Here is a 6,000-nt window from a genome sequence, read left to right as displayed (position 1 = left end):
CGCTTTGCTTCAGCAGCCCAGGATTTGCAGGTTTGGATCCTGGGTGCAGACCTAGCACCGCTCATCAAGCCATGCTGTGGCAGCATCCCACATAAACATAGAGGAAGACGCACAGATGTTAGCTCAGCAACAATCTTCCTCAAGCAAAAAGAGGAAGATTGGCAACAGATGTTAGCTCAGGACCAAACTTCCTCACCAAAAAAAAAAAAAAAAAAAAAACCCAGGAGAATGGCAGAAAAAGAGCTTCTTGCACCTGATGGTTGCAGGTGATATATTCTGCAGCCATGGGTTCTTGTGGGGAACGCAGGCAGCTCTGGCATAGCTTTATGCTTGACTGGGAACAAGCAGACAGGTTATGTCTCCTGCTTTACGTAACTGTCAAAGTTTACATCTGTGTTCTTTGCCACTGAGGAAACTTTATACCTACAGGTCAATCCATCCCCATCTTAATGAGACAACTGTGCAATTAGAATCCTGGAAAAGTTGTAAGATTATAAAGAATTCAAAGTAGTGGGCTTGTCGTTACTCTTTTTTATAAAGACAAAAGAGAAAGCTGAAGAACTTATATCCTAGTAATTTCAAGGTTATTAATTAGAAAGCATTAGCCATGTGGGCTGGCCCCGTGGCCAAGCGGTTAAGTTCGCGAGCTCTGTTTGGGTGGCCCAGGGTTTTGCCAGTTCGGATCGTGGCTGCCGACACGGCTCCGCTCATCAGGGCATGCTGAGGGGGCGTCCCACATAGCTCAACTAGAAGGACCTACAACTAAAATACACAACTATGTACTGGGGGGCTTTAGGGAGAAGAAGGAAAAATTTTAAAAAAGATAAAAAAAAAAAGCATTAGCTATGTGGAAGCAAGATTTGGTTCAAGGTAAATCTGTATATTTTATATACTTTGTCATCATGAAATTGAGTTGCTGAATGATTTCCTGTCATATTCTGTTCTCTGCAAAGGCTTTATGATTAAATTCTGTGGAATGCACTGTCATCTTGGAAGGTTAGATTTTGGCAGAGCCTGTCTTATAGGCTTGTTGCAGGAAATGGTATCTTTTAGCTGTTGTTGTTGTTATAGAAAATGTATCTACTCACAAAAATCGTAACGGACATATCCACTTTGTGATAATTCTTGCACTACCTCTGATTGTGTTGATTTTGTTATCTCCTCTGTATAAGTAGCAGGAATACACTGGCTGGTCAACATGCTGGCCTCTGCTGTCCCAAAGGCCTGTTGGAAACAAACCAACCCACGTGTAACCCCACCAAGGCCCATTTCTCCCAGAGTACAGGCTGGGTCCTGTGGGGAGAACGGGTGATCAAGTCCTTTGTTCTCTGGAAAGATCTGCTGGATGTAGAAGCTGTAGCTCCAGAAGTTCCAGCCTCAGCAAAGATGGGCCTCTCCAAGCCTTGGGTGCACACTCTGGCTCTTGGGACCCTGGGTCCCCTGCTCTGCTTTGGCACTTCTGGGCTGCAGTTGGTCTTCGAGACTGTCTGGTCTGAACAAAGAATCCTCTGTGCCCATGAGCCTCGATCACCAGCGGATGGGCTCAGGGTTAATCAAGGGCCCCTCGCAGCCCATGTCCTCCATGCACATGCTTTCCATGGAGACCCCGAGGGAGGAAGTGCCTGGTTAAGGACGGCTATTTTGTGTTAGACTGTGGGTTTCTTTACCCTCTCTCAGCCAGACTTGCCCCTAAGTGAAAAAGAGGAACCAGGGAGTTTTCTCCAGGTTGCCAACAGGGGAGTTATTACTGCAATTAGGAGTCCAGTGTCATCTGAGAAAATGCGAAGGCCTTGCCTTAGGTGCCCAGCTCACACTCAGCCCTTGCATAAACAGTCACAAGGGGAATATTCAGCAGCCAGGTGACACAGGGACCTTGGAGCGCTCCCTTCTTCCCCATCCGCCCACTTTGCATTTCTCGCCACCCTTTGTACTTTCCTCTGTACAGACTTCCTCTTGGGCGTGTGGGGTTTCCCCTCCCTGCCAGCAGCTCCAGAGGCTCACCTCGCAGGCGAGGCCGGTTTTGTCTCCTCCTCTTCTCAGTCAGTGAAGCCCGAGGAAACCACCAGAGGCTGGGGGAAGCCAGGGCTGTGTGCTCTCTTCTGTGGGGGCTCAGGACAGAGGCTGCTGGCAGCCAGGTGAAGCGGGCTGGCCTCAGAGGACACGGGGGTGCTGTGTGGCCAGGGAGGAGGCAGAGGCCAGGCCACATCCATGGGAAAGGCATGACAGGGTGTCCCGTCCCTAGAGCGCTCTGGTCCTCTCCCTGAAACAGCCTCCATTCCTGCTCCTGAACACCCTCTTTCCACTCACCCTTCCTCTCTCGAGCCTCTACTTTCTTCCTGCCTTTGAGAGAAGCCAGGTGGGCCTTTCTCCCAGAGGAGAAAGTTATGGAGAGGGAGAAGGCATGGCCTTCCAAACTCCATCTCCGCTGGCTTGTCTTCACGGCAGTTCTGTAACCCGGGCGTGGCCCAGACTCCAGGTATGTCATGGGCCAACAGGTTTTTGTGGGCTGTCCTCTGATTAAACTACCACCCCATCCTAAAGATTTATGAGTGAATGTTGACAGCATAACTCTCTCAGATCTGAGGGACTGTCTGGTTGAGGTTTTTCCTTAAACATCCAACAAATATTTACTGTGTATCTACCATATGTGAGGCTTCATAGCTCTAGAGATAAGATCAGGGAGTGAGACAGACACAGATCTCTGCCTGCCTTCATAGAGCGGGAGAACACAGGCAATAAACAAAGATGAGCAAATCTTATAGTAGGTCAGAAGGTCAAAAGGGCTGTGGAGAAAAAGGAAGCAGGAAGGAGAAAAGGGAAATGGGGGTACAGAGGGAGGGTGGGTTATACTTGTATTTAGGGTAGTCAAGGAAGATCTCACTGCAAATGTAACATCTGAGCCAAGACTTGAAGGAGGTGAGGGACTGAGCTGCATGGTTTTCTAGGGGAAGAGCCTTCCTGGCAGAAGGAACAGCAAGTACAAATGTCCTGAGGCAGCAGTGTGCCTGGCATGTCTGGGGACCATCAGGGTGGCCAATGTGGCTGGAGCAGAGTGAGAGAAGGGGAAAATGCTGGGACAAGAGGTCAGAGAAGTACCAGGGAGCCCAGCTCATGGGGGTCTCATAGGACTTGGGCTTCTCCTCTGGATCAGATGGGAGCCATCAGACGGCTTTGAGCAAGGAGAACAGATCTGACTTCAGTTTTACGGGATCTCTCCAGCTATCTGTGGAGAACAGGTAGTAACAGGATGAAGACAGAAGCAGAAGGACATTTAGGAGGTGGTTGTGCTCATCCAGGTGAGAAGTCCTTAGACTCTAGCTATATTTTGCAGGTGAGCTCCTTGGGGCTTACTGCTGGATTGCACGTATGATTAAAAGAGAGTTGATTCTAAGATTTTTGAAAAGAGACTAACCAGGGCCGAAATGACTTAGGAGAAGTTTTGTGAAGGAAGGAGTTTAGGAAACTAGGTGGATCCTTTCAAACTAGAGAACAAGATGTATCTAGATAAGAAATAGGAGGGCAGAGGGGAGAGGGAACTGGAGAGGGGGTGTTCTGGACAGCCACAGGGGATAGAGTTAGAGTGGACAGTCTTAGTATCTATTAAGTTCTGGAAGAAAACAGAAGGCATAATCCATTGGGATAACTGAGGAGACAATGACACAACGATTTACAAGGGTGTAGGCAGGGTTAAAATAAATCAGCAAGGGACGGTGAAGCACCATGGTCTCCCTCCAACGGCTCCCATCTGACTCAGAAGAGAAGCCCAAGTCCTGAAGGGCCAGGGGAGGTAGGGCCATTAAAACCCAGAGAAGGTGCCTGTATGGAGAGCCGGCTGTCCCACTTAAACTGTGGCCTTCAGTAGAGGAACAGCAGCCATCACCAACCTGTGGCTTGGCAGGAAGGCACTGGGAAAATAGAAACCCAACCCCACTCTCCTCCCACCCTTCTACCTCCCGCTGGGGCCTCCTACTGGAGGAGGCCAGAGGGCTAGAGAGCCCATTGCGGTAGAGCAGTCAGCCTTCCTGGAGACACAGCGGGGTGGGAAGGGTAGAGAGCAGAATACCCCCGCACAGCTTTAAAAACAAAGCCAGCACTTTGGCTTTAGGCGATAGAGAAGGAGAAAGGCTTGAATAGAGAACACGTCAAGTTGTACTTAAGGAAATTTAAAAGTAGTGACAGGATGAATTGGGTGTGGAGTCAAGGAGACCTTTGAGGAGGCTCTTTGGTGAGGGAGGGAATGGGGAGAAAAATACTCATTTTTACATAGCAGCATCATGTTGTGAGCTAGGCATTGTTCAAAGGGCGGGCCAGGCATGCTCTCTGGAAACGCTCACAAGCAACTCCTGCATTCTAGCTATCTCATGAGCCTTAAATAATACACGTAGATGGCTTAGCACAGTGTTCAGGATACAAAAACTTTCAATGAATGTTATCTATTAGTTGTAATCCCCATTTTAAAGATGATAAAAAACCAAAACCAAACACTGGGCCACAGAGAGGTTGCTCAACTAGTAGGTGGTGTTCAAACACACGTATTCTGACTCCAGCTCCCACGTTCCCAAGGTCTTGTCCAACCACACTGTGCTTTCTCCAGTACCCTGAGAAACACTTCAAAGAACTGCTAAGACCTGGAGATGGACACGGGCCAATGGCCGCAATGTGGGAACACACAGCGATAGAAGCCAACGACAGGGAGAGGCAGAAGCTGAAGAGGGAAGAGATAAATGTGGAAACAATTTGCTGAGGGAGGGAGGGACAAGTAGCATTAAGGGGACAGCTGGTTGGGTTAGACTTAAAGGAAGAGAAGGTCCTGAGGGAAAGACGATACTGCCAGGAGGTGGAGGAGGGGCCTCAGGAATTAGATGCAGGAGCAAGGTCCTCTAGTAGTGCCTGAGGGCTCATCAAAAAACTCCAATCCCTTCCTTCATTTTATTCAAAGTCCCCTGGAAATCTATCAAGCTGTTAACTCTTCTTTTTCTAGGGGATTGATTTTACCAAAGCCCAGGAGGCAGTGTACACCACGTAGTGCCTGCCTTAGAGAAGGCCTTCAATGCAATTTTTGTGGAACGAATGAAATAATGAAGCTTTTTTTTTTGAGGAAGACTGGCCCTGAGCTCACATCCGTGCCCATCTTCCTCTACTTTATATGTAGGATGCCTACCACAGCATGACTTGCCAAGCGGTGCCATGTCTGCACCCGCGATCCGAACTGGTGAACCCCGGGCCGCCGAAGTGGAACGTGTGCACTTAACCACTGCTCCACTTGGCTGGCCCCTGATGCAGCTTTTTGTTTGCACTTGGTTTCATCTCCATGTATGTGTTCAGTTTTGTGGTATTACTTTTCTGTACATCTAATGTCATCTGCTTCTTCCTGATGTCTCTCAGAACTGTGCTGATACTGTGCATGCATCAATGATGACAGCTGGATGAACCTAGATTCAGTTGACATACATTTGCATGAACATATTGATATTAGAATTTGAATTATGTATGTAATTTTACTTGCATGATCTCTACTGCTCATAGATTTATTTTTCAAAATCAAAGTTGACCCTAATCTACTCTTTAAGGCTCACTTTTGACCAATCTCCCATGTGAATTGTCAGAAACAGACTGATTTGCTCACCAATTTCCAGATATGAGTTTTACACTTAAAGCTTCTGTGCCTCTTAAGTGGTGACTTGGAAGGCCCCACTGAATTCTACATTTTTTTTTAAAAAAGATTTTTCACTGTTAGCCAAATTCTTACTTTCTAAGCCTGTTTCCTCATCTTTAAAATGAGAACAGACCCCAACTCAGAGTTCCTGTGATGAATGAGATCACGCATGAATTTACAACATGTGTTTTCAAATTTCAGTTCTCTCCTGTTCCAGCTGTGTGACCTTGTGTAAGGCTCCTCCTTTTCAGGCCCTAATTTCCTCCTTTGTAAGTGTGGCAGGGGAGAAGGGATTCTGCAGTGCTGGTGTTCAGTCTCAGGCAGCAGGGTCCCACCTGGGCTTG

This window comes from Equus quagga, chromosome 21 (genome assembly GCF_021613505.1).
Source record: "Equus quagga isolate Etosha38 chromosome 21, UCLA_HA_Equagga_1.0, whole genome shotgun sequence".
NCBI classification, from domain to species: domain Eukaryota; kingdom Metazoa; phylum Chordata; class Mammalia; order Perissodactyla; family Equidae; genus Equus; species Equus quagga.
The sequence above is the reverse complement of the archived record's forward strand: the minus strand, read 5'-3'. Positions refer to the sequence as shown.